The sequence below is a fragment of the Nymphalis io genome, chromosome 1 (assembly GCF_905147045.1).
Source record: "Nymphalis io chromosome 1, ilAglIoxx1.1, whole genome shotgun sequence".
NCBI lineage: Eukaryota > Metazoa > Arthropoda > Insecta > Lepidoptera > Nymphalidae > Nymphalis > Nymphalis io.
In genome coordinates this window covers 1,940,545-1,957,607 of record NC_065888.1, presented here as the reverse complement: position 1 = coordinate 1,957,607, position 17,063 = coordinate 1,940,545, and positions in this window count along the sequence as shown.

The following is a 17,063-nucleotide window of genomic DNA, read 5'->3' as shown; positions in this document are numbered from 1 at the left end:
GCCTTACATCGTCAATGCGCTTAATGTCCCTTGTGCCTGTAGTTAGGCAGCGCCTATGGGCGGTGGAATAAGCTCCAAACCTTCTCCTCAAAAAGAGGAGAGGAGGCCTTTAGCCCAGCAGTGGAATATTCACAGGCTGTTGCGGTTGCGGTATGGGCGGTGGTGATCCTTTACCATCAATTGGTCCATTTACATTTTATGTATAAAAAACTATTGCCAAATACGTGTTTCTCTTGTTGTATACTTATAGGTTATGAAATTATGATATCACGGCCGTGACAGCGATACGCCATATGTGAAGATACAAATGTATTGAAGTTCGTGAAATAACAATCCATGTTATAAAGCTAGAAGACTTTGTGCGTTTGTTTAATCGCGATAATGTTTCTAATATTACTGGTTCAAATTGCAAAGTTAAAAAATATTAATAAACATAAAGCGTTTAAAATTAATAGAAATTTTTAGGCATTTATTTTAGGAGGATTTATTTTTGGGACAATTAAACTAAATTACAGTTGGAACTTTTTATTTCCTTTTTTTAACAAAAAAAATGTTTTTAGTTAAGAGATTAAAAAACTCTTTAAGATAACTTATCTTTAAAGGCTACATGCGTTCAGGAACTTTTTTATATAACTTTTCACGAGGAAACTTTCAGCCATACATTATTTTCGATATTATATTGTACCTTTGAAATTTGTATAGAAGTATATTGGTATATTAATTTTAATCGCTACATGTAGTTAAATATTGCCTAACACTTTGCAATTCAAACTAATGATTTTAGAAACACTACGAGATATTTAAATAAACGTATGATAAAATACACAGGGTATGTTGAACTATGCCTTAGCCTTTAAGGGTGTAGCCAGTATGGGTGAATATATCGGTTGGCGAATCTTTATATCTCATTCATTTAAAAACAGTCATGGAATAAAATCGTACCAAATCGACACGGTCAGCTAAAAGTACATAAAAGTATAGTGCAAACTTGTAACAAAAATGAATAATTCAGTTTTATTTACAAAATGTGTGAAACTTTGTACCGGAACATGAAAATTACTAGGAGTTAGAAAAGTCATACGGTCTTCTAAATTGTAAATAACGCATCAATTATAAACTTATGAAATTTGCATGAATCTATCATGATTGTATTTGTACACACAACCATCAATCATGGCACTACTTTTCTAGACATAACTACGCACATCCTAGCTAACATGCGCCATAGTTTGTTCGAGAACATACTAAACAAATATGTATGACACGTGAATATGCTCGTATGTATACGTATGTAAATAGGATTAATAACAACTAATATTTAATTATTTATAACTAAAAAGGTAACATGGTAAAATAAGTTGATTTGTCAAATCATTATAATTTACAGTATGTCAAGTCGCTTTTATTAATTACATATCTGATTGCATCCTTATATAAATTAATGAGATCAAGTCACATCAAAACGTGGAATCATTTTATTATTATATATTTAATTAAACGCACAGAAGATTGTTTTCTATTACAAATATGCTATGTTTATCAACAAAATTCTTATAGCGGCTGTTCACACGGTTTGATTTTAGTTGACCAATATTTGTTGATCAACAAATTATTGGAAGTAAAAACAATTATTTAAAAAAAAAAGCATCAAGCGATAGCAAATTTTTAATAAATCGACTAATTATATTGTTGCGTCAATTTGATTGAAAGTCCGTTCAAACTATCAAAACACCACGAATTTATCAGTTAATCGGCTAAAATCAATGGTGTAAATGCATTTTTTTATAAATAATAACAATTGAAATCTGTTTTGTTATAGTTAAGCAAAGCGATGATAACGATAACATACAAACTACGAAATGTAAACCAATACGAATCGATTGTGAAGTTTTCGTTTGAAACTAAATATAGTATCCAAATAAAAACTTGCTTCAAAATTTTACATTACATTAAAATATCTGGCATCTGTTCCGGCACCTGTGTGTAAAACTTGCCTAAAAGTAATCTCTATAAATATTCAAATGTATGTAACTGGGCAAGAGAACCTTGTGATCGAAGACCTAAAATAGAGTTATAACAACGAAATGCGATCAACAAAAATGAAACAGCTGCATACATTTCGGAGAGTTGACAGTTACAGCGATTTATTACAATTTTTTTGTAATTAAAAATTCCTGGAATTTATAATTTGACAGGAACGATAAATTTGTAATAACTAAATTGTTGTTCTATAACAAATTAATAAGTTTTTGTATATACCTACTGTTGGGCTGCCTTAGCCCAGCAGTGGGACATTAACAGGCTCTCAGGCTCAGACTCCTGTGCCGTTTTGAGAATATATAGAGCTTATTATTATTGTTATTGTTTTAACAATATTAAACGTAGACTTATAATATTAAAATATTAATAACAAGCGAACTAGAAATAATATGCACATTTAACTAGTATTGAATTAATTTATAACAAAAGTCGTCACTACTTTATTAGATGCTAATTTACATAAATTAACATATATGTATAGAAAATTGTGTAGGACTGTTTAACATAGGAATTATAATTCTAATTAAACCATTGACGTAGTTAGCAAGTCACATAGGATGTGAAGAGACATTAAACACTGAACGCTGATATTGTGACGATGTTAAATACCACTTAGGAGAGAGTTTTTTTTTCTTTTTTTTTATAGAGTAGGAAGGCGGACGAGCATGTGGGCCACCTGATAGTAAGTGGTCACCAAACGCCCTTAGACATTGGCATTGTAAGAAATGTTAACCATCGCTTACATCACTAATGCGCCACCGACCTTGGGAACTAAGATGTTATGTCCCTTGTGCCTGTAATTACACTGGCTCACTCACCCTTCAAACTGGAACACAACAATACCAAGTACTGCTGTTTTGCGGTAGAATATCTGATGAGTGGGTGGTACCTACCCAGACGAGCTTGCACAAAGCTCTACCACCAGTGATTTACAGGCTGCTATATATATATATATATATGATGAATTATTTGTTGGGTTAAACAATTTACTAATGTAGTAATGTCAAAATTATGTCAAAAAAACATTAAATACCCATAGAAGATTTCAAATAGAATTTAATGCTTAGAAATAAAATAAAAATACTTAAATTACTATATTACTTATTTTAATAAGAATATTTTATATATGGTATGTTCAACTAAATTATGCTAAATTCGATGCTAATTTGCTTAATAAATTATAACTAGTACCCAAAATTATATTACATAGTCTTAGACAATTTGATAGAAAGTTCTTACGTTGAAATACCAATACGTATTCAAAAGCCATTATATTTCGTTTCATTACTTCATTATCAACGTATTAATCTATTGTTTAACTGACGCAATATTGTGTAACAAAAGTTCACACCTCCAAGCGTTATCATTCTGTTTTGCAGATTCCTATCATTTTGCAATTAGTAAATGTATGACTCAAACAAAGTATGGGCCTAAATAATTTACGCTGACCAGCGGAGGAATAGGCACCAATTCCTCTCTTTCTGTCACTAGTAATTTGATATTCGAAAGAATAAGACAAATATAGATATACATCATTTATTAATAAGGGGATAAATCAATAAACACAGTCACAATCTTATCTTTTTGTGAATCATATTTACGAAAATAAAAATTGAAATTATTTGTTGCTTGGTATAGATAAAAATTTAATAATTAATACGCTGAAAATATAATTTTCCTGTTATTAATCTTGGTGATATATATATATTTTTCTATATTATTTAAAATGTTCTTACTTTATAAAGTATAATTTCTTTATACTACACAACTTAGTCGCTATAGAGTTGAGACATATACCGAAGGTTTTTCAATTTCTTTTGATGAGAGTATCTCGTGGATTACAAAAAATAATAGATAAATTAGGTGCTCTAAAATATATAGAATAGGAAGACGGACGAGTATATGGGCCACCTGATGGTAAGTGGTCACCAACCACACCAACGCCCATAGACATTGGCATTGTAAGAAATATTAACCAATGCTTACATCACCAATACGCCACCAACCTTGGGAACTAAGATGTTATGTCCCTTGTGCCTATAATTACACTGGCTCACTCACCCTTCAAACCGGAACACAACAATACCAAGTACTGCTGTTTTGCGGTAGAATATCTTTCAAACACTATAGGTACTTCTTTTTTTTTAACTAAAATTCAATAATTATATAAATATTAACATTTTATTTGTTTGCGCTATGTAAATAATAACTCTTTATAATTACTTTAATTGGATAATTATCCTACTTCGAGTAAACTTACAAAAGGACAAGCTGCTAATTAACTGCAATTCAACAAACAGCCTTGGCGATTCATTCGATATTATATTTTAAATTATTTTCATAAAATAAAGCGAAGTGAATTAATAATGTGCAAAACATACTTATTTAGGTAAGTATATTACTTTTGAATACCCTGACGGGTAAATTCCTCAATATACACAAACGTGACTATTAAAACGTTTGGCATTTGGACGGAGCTCGTTTTCCTAGTATTTAGTTTTTTGTATCCTTATACCTTGAAACACAAGCGGTATTTCGAGCAATATGAACGTCGACTCGTTTCGCCACACCCGGCCAGGCCTCCTCGATCGGCCAATCAGAGGCCTACACAACAACCTGTAATCAGTCCGCACTTTCAATGCATTAGACTTCGGTCAGCCTTGGAATGAAATTATGTTACGTCAGCATATAGACAAATGTTATGCTTACATTCCTTCATAATATTAATTTTATATTATCAATAATTCTTAATCGTCACTACATTCCAGATCAATTTAATTAATCAATTATTCTTATGAGTATATAAATATTTACAGTATGTTTAAAATTGTTCATAGTTTCATTGCAAGTTTCAAATAGACTGTAACTGTCTATTTTTTTTATTTGTAAGAAGATATTTTTGAACGGCAAGACGTATTCAACCTTCATGGTTACTTAATTATCGTTTTTAAAAGTACAAATACGATCAGTCTGTGTATTAAGATACTGCATGGAAATAGGCAATATGTTTAATAGACTGCTTTCATTTTGTGCGCCATATTATAGCGTTGCAAAATACACTATGCTTATTACAGGATATAAACGTAGTGCTAGGATTTATTTCAAGTACTAAGTTAATACTTAAATGATAGTAAAATGTTTATGATATGATTGTATAATGCGTTTCACTTCGTTCATTTCTTGCAATTGAATTAATAATTATGCAATACCAATAATTTCAGGCAGAGCACTTAAATTTCTCATAATGTATATTAATTTATTTTCAAAATATCCTTTTTTCTCAATCGCATTAATTTTTGTATTAGATACTTTATTATATATTATACTATATGCCAGGTATGCATTGCCTCTTCATTTTTGCAAAGTATTATGCAAATTGCAACTTATATATTCGCCGTCAAATATATACCAATTCTCAATGCAAGGCTTGATCGGATTGAGAAGTTAATGTGCTGCAGCGCCATCTTGTGGACATTTACGACTAAGTATAAAAACCTTCCCAATGAATCTCAAATAGATATATAAACATCCATTTTTAACAATCTGTTTTATCAATTTGTGTCAAAACTTTTTGATTTTGGTTTATTTAAAGTCATTTGTAATTAGTAAGAGTTTAATGAAATTATTAAGCATGATACTAAATAAATTATATAATAATAATTTGGGTATTTTTAGGGTTTTACATAAATAATTCGTGTTAGTTTTTAGAAATGGTGTCATTAATTCGCCAGCAGTTATTTTCCACTCGATCGCTGCTTAATGAGCCTATGTTTACGGAACCGAACACTTCGCATACACAGTGCACATGATGCGTGGATGCAATATGAGATCGGTTGCTTTGTTAAACCGAGTTCTTTCAGAATTTCTATTTACTTCATAATTACAGAAATATCGTACAGAAAAAGAAAAATAACATCAAGTATCATATTTTATATTCGGGGCTTAATAGTGATCATACCGATTTTATTAATATGCCTGAAGTTTTGACAGAGTCGCGCTTGTCATGTAGTATGTAGTCATGAACTAATCTTCTGTTCTCTCATCATTTCTAATCCACATATGATCTCGTTTAAAACTCGATTATAATGTATGGCACGGATAATTTTAACACTTATATTTATTGACCTAAGCTTAAAGCTGAAGATGAACTAATTTTTTTCAAAACATCATGGTAAGAACAACAATTTTTTTTTAAATACTTTTCAAAACTGTTTTCATAATAAAATAGTTAAATTTAATCTGACAATATAAATTACTTATTCTAGTGTATGTATAAAAAATTAAAGAATAATATTATATTCAAAAGTCCAAAACACTGCATGAAGATTTCAAATAGTCTTAGAGGCCATTGCCATCATACATTGTGTTAGAAATATTTATTTATGTAATTCACTTAATATATTTAATAATTACATATTTCTATATTGTATGTGATTTAATAAAAATATAATCGGTTCCAGAACGTCATTGGTATTGTTTGGTTAAATTTAAAATATCTCATAAGTTGTTATATTAAATATATTAAAATTAACAAATAATAAAATTTATTACTTCTACTGGTGGGCAGAACTGGACACCAACAGAACACAGCAACATTGATGTTGGGGTGATGAAAAGACATGCACAAATCACTGCCGCCAAGTAATTAAAACTTGTATTAATTTCTTCTGTATATCAATCAATGGGTAACCTCAATCAGCACGAGCTGGTGCGTGTTGTACTGCTAGTGTGCATGGTTGCATGACATAACCAATTGTGTGACTGAGATCATGATCTTCAATCCCATATTTATGATATAAATTATTCGTACAAGTAAAAATAGAAATATTCGTTTTTTGATAGTATTGCTCTTTTGAATCATTTTTTTTTAAATCAGTTCTTTTTATAAATTAAGTTGAAATTTTACACACATGAGCCAAAAGAGGTGCCGGTGACCATACCTTTGAATATTATATAAAACTCTATTTAAAATAATAATAATAAACTAATTTATTATTCATGCTCATATTATAATTATTCAGATATACATCCGTTTTACAAAATGGAGTGTCATTGTGGAGGATTAATTTTATAAGTCGTTATTAGTTATCATTAACATGATAAATACGTTAAAGACATAGATAAATTGGCTTAATTGACGGACACGGACGGATTATTTCATATAATTAAAATATAAATAAAGCATCTATAGATAGAAAAAAAATATAAAAGGATTTCTTAATTGCTCAAAATGTTTGTTTTATTATTATTATTATTATTATTTTTTAATATTTGTCGGGAGGGCAAATGACTCTACTCCACCTGATGGTAAGTGGTAGTAGAGTCCAAACGCGACGACGGCCAGTACAGACGGGAAAAACGTTCTGCACTAGCCGCCTTCGCCTTGCCGGCCCGCAAGATGCCTCTTCACGCCTCGTTTGAAGGAACCCGGGTTGTAAGAGGAGGGGAACACGTGAGCTGGTAAGGAATTCCATTTTTTGGAAGTGCGACAAAGAAAAGAGTTGCCAAATTTCTTTGTTCGCGATGGAATTGATGTCACAGTTAGGCGGTGACATCGAGAACCAGCTCGCGTGGACTTAAGAAGGAAGGGGGAAGCAGGAATTAGAGAGAATAATTCCTCAGAGCACTCGCCGTGATACAGTCGATAGAAAGCGCTCAGTGCTGCTATCTCACGACGCAATTGTAAAGGTTCAAGGGTGTTTGTGACCTTTACGTCGCCAATAATGCGTACGGCACGTCGCTGCAACCGGTCCAAGGCCTCCAATAGGTACTTAGCGGAGCCATCCCAAAGGTGCGAGCAATATTCGACGCAAGACCGTACCTGTGTTTTGTACAGCAGGCACAGTTGTTGTGGCGTGAAAAAACGCCGCACCTTGTTCAGAACTCCGAGTTTCCGTGAAGCTGTTTTTATAACAGCCTCGATGTAATCCCTTGGACTAAGGTCGTAGCGAATGTCAATCCCCAGCATGGCGATTTTGCTTTGCATCACCAGCGGAGTACCACAGAGGGAGGGGAGAGGGGAAAATGTTGACTTTTTCGCCGTGAGAGCGCATACCTGTGTTTTCTTGGCATTAAACTCAACAAGATTATCAGAGCCCCATTTGGCGATGAGCTCTAACGTCCTATCGAGTTCAATGACAAGATCCTTCCGCCTCTCCTCAATTTCCGCTCGCCCAGCCACTGCGCGTCCGTGGTATTCACCATGCACTGTACTATCGTCTGCATAGCAATGTATGTTCCCAAGAGAGAGCATATCATTGATATGCAAAAGAAAGAGTGTGGGAGATAGCACAGATCCCTGGGGGACCCCAGCATTCACTACATAGAATTGTGAAGCGCAACCGTCAATTAAAACACGAAGGCTACGCTTGTGTAGGAAGCTGGCAATACAGGTGCATAGCTGAGCAGGCAGACCATATGCCGGCAGCTTGGAGAGAAGACTTCTGTGCCAGACCCTATCGAAAGCCTTGGAGATATCGAGACTGACAGCCAACGATTCTCCATGCTTGTCGATAGCTTCACCCCAGAGGTGTGTTACGTACGCTAGAACATCACCTGTGGACCGTTTTGGTCGAAACCCGTACTGACGATCATTAATTAAACAGTGATCTTCTAGGTAATGAATCAGTTGGTTGTTTAGAATCCGTTCCATCACCTTACAAAGTACTGAGGTGATAGCTATTGGCCGATAATTTGCCGGGTCAGACCGATCCCCTTTTTTGGGAACCGCTTGCACATTAGCTTACATCGCCAATGCGCCACTAACCTTGGGAACTAAGATATTATGTCGTTTGTGTCTGTTGTTACAATGACCCGCTGACTCTTCAAAACGGAACACAGCAATACTGAATATTGCTGTTTCCAGGTAAAACATCGGATGTGTAAGTATTATCTACCCAGACGGGCTTGCATAGAGCTCACCACCAAGAGAGTAGTTGCATTCATTGTAATATTTCTCTTATATGCATACAAAAATCTTATATACTTAAGAAAGTAATTTAAATATATCTACACTAATATTATAAATTCTGTATGCAACTCTGTCTGTCTGTTACGCTTTCAAGACTAAGCCACTAAATCGATTTTGATGAAAATTGGTATGAAGCAAGCGCGAACCCCGAGAAAAGGCTACTTTTTTACCTAATACCTGTAGGCGAAACCGCTGACTAAAACTAGTTGTTATATATTTGTTATTTTTTACACACCTTACATTAGTTTGAATTTATTTCTCTATAGTCAACATGTAAAGGAATCAAATTTTTAACTACATCTAAATTGTCATATTTCATAACTTTGCCATAAGTACGTATATAAACACTGTATATGAAAATTCAGATGACAGTGCAATAATTCTATACTATCAAGCTAATCTGGTAGTTGAGCTAGGAGTTTGATAGTGGAACTCTTCAATTGTTATTAGTAAATGGAGCCGACATAGACATGGCTCGGTGGTGAAGGAAAAACATCGTGAAGAAACCTGCATGTGTCGAATGAAAATCTACCTATCTATTTTCAAACCTGCATTGGAGCAGCGTGGTGAAATGTTCTAAATGTCAAGAAGAAAAAGGCTGTTAGTAAAAAAAACTGAAAACCCTCGAATTTTGACTCATTATCATTGAACATTGTTTATCGTTTTATTCTACCCGTGTATCGTTTCTTATTATTTATTCTTTAATTATATACAGATACAGTTCAAAACACGTTCGCTACATGTTAAAAGTCTATAATGTTCATTAGTCACAGAGATTAGTTTATTTGTATGCACAATGATTAAGATATGGATTACAATTAATATTGTGGAGGTGAATTATCTGCGCAATTATTGTCAAATGATATAGGTACATATTAGGTATCTACGTATCACATCCCATGGATGTTTGTTTAAAGGATGAACCGATTTAAATGGACATGGTAGTTTTATAACATAGAGGTTTAATAATAACAGTTAAACGTTATTTTACACTGCTGTAATTATAGAATAGTCAGACGGGCAAGTATATTGGTTACCTGATGGTACGTGATACCGCCCATGAACATTGGGGCTGTAAAAATATAAACCATTACTTTAGTCAATTCCTTTAGCAATTGTATTATAAAACCATAAACAATATATTAAGAGTAATAAAACTGTTAAAAAACAAGCTTTATATGAGTGTATTCAAAATTTCGCCTATGCTGTTGACTGTTAAGAAGTTCCTTCGCCTGACGCCAATCCTGGGTGGAGAATTAGGTCATGCTTACAATAAAAATCCATTGTAATCGGAACTGAACCAACTCGTAAAATTACAATTCCGTTGGATAAGAGGATATGATTCTTTTTCGTCATGCAATATTTTACCATAACAAACTAATAAAAACAAATTCCAAGTTAAATAAAAGCTTTTAAAAATAAACAAATTAATAGCAATTCAAGTTCAACATAGATCATATGGAAGAAAAATGAATGGGAGACGCCTTGTTGCTATAACAGCGATCTCTTCCAGGCAATCTAAGAGAGAAAGAAACAGAAGAAAGAAAGGTATGTGTGTACATAGCATTAATAAACATAATATATAAAAACATTTTACTTGGTGGTAGGGTTTCGTGCAAGTTATAATAATATAATATAATACACACACGAGGGACATAACCTCTAAGTTCCCAAGGTTGGTCGCGCTTTGGTGATGAAAAGAATGGTTAATATTTCTTACAATGCCGATAGGTGTTGAGGACCACTTAACATCAGGTGGCCCAATTGCCCGTCCGCCAACCTATAAATAAAAATAAAAAAAACATTATAATAAAGATACAATGTATAAAGCACACAAAACACCAATATTATATCAGACTAGATACCTAGTACCTCTTGGTATTACCATCTAATTAATATGGAATCTGGTTGACATTCATTTCGAATAAACAATAAGAATAATAGTTACATGAATTTATGTAGCGGTACATGTATGAATACATCCATAATATTAATTCATTCCCGTTCGAAAGGGATAGGAAAATTCCGCTTTTAATCAGTTACAATTACACCAATGTAGCGGGTTACATGTGTCTGGTACTGGCGCCTTTAGTAGTTAGGTTAAATAATTATACATATATCCTTGCTAATATTATACATGCGAAAGTAAGTTCTACTGGTGGTAGGGCTTTGTGTAAGCTCGTCTGGGTAGGTACCACCCACTCATCAGATATTCTACCACAAAACAGCAGTACTTGGAACTGTTGTGTTCCGGTCTAAGGGGTGAATAAGCCAGTGTAATTACAGGCACAAGGGACACAACATTTCAGTTCCCAAGGTTGGTGTCGAATTGGCGATGTAAGAGATGGTTAACATTTCTTACAATGCCTAAGTTTAACGTTTAGAACGTTTTTCCCGTCTGTACTGGCCGTCGCCGCGTTTGGACTCTACTACCACTTACCATCAGGTGGAGTAGAGTCATTTGCCCTCCCGGCGAATATAAAAAAAAAATATATATATATAAAAAAAAAAGTCTATGGTCCACTTGCCCATATGCTGTACGAGCATACCAATACTATAAAAAAAGTAAGTAGGTTTGTTACGATTTCACGATGTTACTACAGTACTACTCAATCAATTTTTATAAAAAGTTGCGTACAAATTGTCAAAAATGCAGAAAAGGGCATACCTAACACGTGAGAATAGCCGCGGGGGAAAAAAAGGACATACATAAAGATAAGTAGACATTACGTAGGTACCGGATAAATTATACCTAGACGCCTTACGACTAACGATAAGACGATAATATGTCGTGTCTATTTAATTTGTATGTTTTTGTACACAATAAATACTTAAATATTAATTATTTAATTATATGCGTGCAGTAATAATTAATTTCAAATATGGAATTAATAAAACATTTTCTTATTTACAACGATATAAATTTTATATTATATTCAGAAAATTAAAAATATTTCTTTATACAAACCAAATAATTAATATTATTTAGTTTTATTTTACTATGCAAACACCAGAAGAGTAATATCTTATTTCTTCTCCCAATTCTTAACTGTATTTAATAAAAACCCTAACCGTAATAAAACCGTGCATTTAAAAAAAAAAATTAACAACATGGAATTAATTAGTAAGCTTATGTCAAATTTAAATGACATTGGTGATTGCAAAGTTCAGACAAACATTTATTTTTAGTTTAAATAAGGAAGACGACTTTCACAATAGCTAAAGGTCAGTCAGTCAGCATTCGTTTTGAGCTCTAAAATGATACAATTCCAATTTAAATCTATTCAAAGTTATTTTTGGCTTGCACACAACTATAATGAAGTAAAAAGGAAATAAGTCAATACACGAAAACTCGTTAACCTTCAAAAATGAACAAAGAAACTATTTAATGACTCTGGTTTTTTTATAAGTTTAGAGACAGACATACCAGACATTTTAGGAAATGTATGAACACAATAATACGCTATAAATTACAGTAATATTTGTCAATCTATAATATACTCTCCAGATGTGGAGGTCGATGACGTCAGCGTTTAGAAAGTGTTTTGCTCTATATGTGTGTGTGTGTGTGTGTGTGGATTGGAGGTGTGGCCGTTGTGAGCTGTGTATGCACGCTTAGTAGGCGCTACTATCAAAATACAACGGTCCGATATGCACGGCTTAGCTCAAATACAGCTGACATTGATGGTACATATTGCATCAGCCTGACGAAAACTATTTGTATGTTTTGAAATAGGTTATATAGGTACGCCTAAGATGCCAAAAATATACCATGAAAATTAGTCATAGCAATGTTTGATTTAACAAGGATTTATTAAAACCGCGTAAACAAATACTGCGTGTCATCTATTCTGGCATTCCCAATTGTCATATTAATTAAATTATTTGGCTGGTATATGTTTAACATTACATAATAATTACACTATTTTCCGTTTGTGACGCATTCGAGCTGAAGTGGGCGCTGATTGGCTCGATTCACCAAGCCCCCATACGTCATACGATATCACGTTGGCTGTTATGTTATTGCCACAATAACTCGTGGCCAAAACCTACAAACAAATACATTATTTAGCTAACTAAATAATTTGTTTTATAATAACAATAACTATATTTTATAGTATATATAATACCTATATAATATTATAATAACAAATAGCATTTTTGATTTCTTCGGTGAAACAGTTAGCCTTGAAATATATGAATTCATGATTACGTGACTTTTTATACTTTAAAACTCACAGATAGAAATAGGTTGACAAATTCAGCTTAAATAAAATTACTGAAAATTATTGCTCTATATATACAAATTAATGAAATGTAATAAAAACATGATAGGTAGGTACATATAATTACAAAAATTACATATATTTTTTCTAAAAGGTAACGACTAGATGTAATGATACATTTTTTAAATCAATACATAACGATTTTAATAATGATTTTCGAATATGAATTGAATATAACAAATATTAGTGTGATATATTGCAGCAATTGAAAAATCATGCGCAAATAATTTGTTGTAGATAAGAGTGTAGGTGCACGTGAGCATTTAGCCTTCAAGAAATACGAGATGGCATCTATAAAGGCTCTCAATGCGTTTTATTGCATGACATAATAGTAGGTAACAATGGTTTTAATATCAAAGAATCGTTAAACTTTACACATAGTTAAGTACAGTGCACTAAATTTTAACTGTTGCGAGGGGATTTAGTTTTGTAGTGACAATTTTACTTGGTGGTTAAATTTTGTAAAAACTCATCTGAATAAGTACCACCCACTCATCAGATATTCTACCGCCAATACCGTATTGTTGTGTTCAGATTTGAAGTGTGAGTGAGCCAGTGAAAATACGGGCACATGGGACATAACATCTTAGTTGGTTATATAAGTAATACTAAATTGTTCTTACAGCGTCAATATGTAGGCAGTGGTAACCACTTACCATCAGGTGACCCAAGTACCCGTCTACTCACCTATTTTTTACAAAAAAAACTGATTGTCTTTTCAACTGCTTAGTTATTCAAGTAGCTAGTTCATACAGCTGTGGACCGCAATATCTTGGGTGCTAATCTGGAAGTTCGCGTGTGTGGCCAATAAAATATTATTGAATTTTTCTGATAAGAAATACTCAGTAGCTTTTTTAAGCTGCCAGTGTTGACAATGCTGTACCGCGGAAAGCGCATAAAGCCATTCGACCTGTGTCTGAACTCTCTTTGGTGGTGTCGAATTGCTAACCCCAATATGAAAGTAAGGGAATAGACAATGGTCAACTGGTGTGTACACCCACGTTTGTGCGCTACAATATATCTTATGCAGTTGGCTGGTCTCCGTTGGAAATGGCTGCTGTGGGCGAAATCTGTCAAGAAAACATTATCATCCTCGTAGTATCTTGTATATACCTAAACCGTCTTAAATATGTAATAGGTGCACGGTATTTAAAATGAAAACACAGCCATTGGTGCTTATTCTCTTGTTACTTTTTCAAAAATCTCTGAGTAAACTAATTTGATAGGATTGAAATATTTGCTACCCTTTTTAAACCCACATGTCAGACAGAGTTAGCAATATTTTTAGTCTTTATAACAAGTTTAGACGTGCTTACCTTTATTGCCATTGACCGGGATATGTATTATATTTATATTATTTATAATATATATTATCGTAATGTATTGTTTAAAAGAAATTATTATTAAATAATTAATAAATAAAATATGTCAATTGTTATATTTTCAAATGTCATTTGATAATCTGTATATTTTTTTTTCAGCCTTTTGCCGTCCACTGCTGGACGAAAGCCTCCCCCATAGAACGCCAACCATCCCGATCTTGGGCAGTCCGCATCCGGATGGATCTGTATATAGTAGACTGAAACTGAAACCCTTGTATAAAGTATTTTAAATATATAACTATGTATATAATTCAATTGAAGCTTGTAGTGAAATTGACAGTTTGAATTTGACGAGTATGAAATATGAATTATAATGTTGTTATAAGCACCTTATACGGATTTCTAAAGTGTTGCCGAGTTTCACTTACTTCAGTCGAGAGCTAAATAACTATTTGATTTCGTATAAACATATACTATGTTCCATTGGAAGGAGAAATAAAGATAAACAAACTTTAGATTTACATATTCTTTCCAATTTGCTAATAGCTTTCCATTATTATGCACTATAGACAGTTCTTGTTTAATATATATAGATATAAAATTTATAACTTGCTAATCGGCTTCGCACGCGTAACGCGATCAGATTTTTTTTTATTTAGGATGTGATTTGCGTAAAATCCGTTCTTAGTGAGCGTCTACGTCGGGGAAGGAGTAACTGTGACAAATTTCAAGTCAATCGGGTGGATAGTTAGTTACTTTAGATCACATAATGAGTGGTATTTCGCTTATTTATATATCTATATACGTAATACAGTACAATACTTAACATAAATTCATTTTAATTTTACTACAATTTTTACACGAAAATATTAAATATTTTATGTCAATTGAAGATCAAAGTTATATATATATGGAATATATATATATGGAATTCCATTCCCATTGGAATAGTTATAGGTGTGGTTAATGTAACGCGGAAATATATTTGTAATTACACAAATGACATTGTTTTCATGTTGGGCGTGACCGCGCTCACGCACACCATCCTGAACGAGGGTCAAGTGGACCGAAAAGTTCACAAAAACTTAATTGACAATAATAAAGAGTTATTGGCGGACATTAGACGTTCTGCGTCAACTGTTTTTGACGTCATTGATTTACCAATGATTGATCGAGTATTACTTACCAAGGTTAGAAGAAATTATTATTAAGTATAATTTTTACATAACGCATTAATAATATAATTAATGTTAATTATTCAAAAAATATATAATGTATATGAATTCGAAAAAGTAATAAAATTTTTGTAAGTTTTCTGACTATGGAAATTTTGAGATGACGGCAGTGTGAACTTTGTAATGACCACATCTCTTGAAATAAAATATGTTTCACAGTCACGTGCTAACTCCAAAACCGTTTCAATAAGTGTTAAATAAACGAACATGCACGAATACTTCATAAAAAATGTTTATAGTTATGTCTCGATCACTGTACGACCTCCAGAGACCAGTCAACACAAGCGAGTCTAACGCCTACATACAAACACGGAGGCGTGTTCGTATACATGCACGTAACTGATTGTAATTACGCGGAAAATCACACAAAGATATTTTGCGCATGTATTACATTGCCTCAAGAATGCGATTCGTTTACAAAGGCGCCAGCAGACACGTATGCCAGTCACCTGATCGTCTCGACTCCGAGCTTCTTAGATCCAAAATGACGGTACTGAAAAATTGCTTCAGTCGAAAATAAGCTTTATTGTGGCTAAATAGCAAGGAAATTGTAACGGAATCAGCATTTCTCACATTATTATACTAGGCCTTAGTTAGAAATGATGATTTACCACTTAAGATTTGTAAAGTAGTCTTGCGATCACGACATTATTTTAATTGAAAAGTTGTTTTTATAAAAACAGATAACGTCATCCAGTACAAAGTGAGAATCTATTTTTAACTTAAGTTATTTATAATGTTATTTTTCCAACTGTACCTACTATGTAACTATTGTTATAAGTAAGAAAATTAAAGATACCTAGGTACTGTAGGTACCTATTTAATTATTTGGCTGAAGTAAATAATGTCAAATTACGTTGCCTTAGACGATACGTACTACACATATTTAATACATAATTTATAATACACAATCCTAACAAGTAATAAGGAGCTACATTATATTTTGTTAAGCATTGCAAGAAATAAATGAGAAAATAATTCATCAATAATTAGCTTCCTTAATTTGAAATTCTGAAATATGTCTACTTTTTGTCAGTTCATATTGTAATTTTTGCACGGTATGGTACCTGCAATATTGAAAAGGTGATACAATATATGATAAGTAATGTATTAGTACATTACCAAGTCACTCAACTTTACTGGTTCGAAGCAGAGATAATTTAACGACTCAACACCAGTTTTAATAAACTGTTTACAAATTATTTAGCAC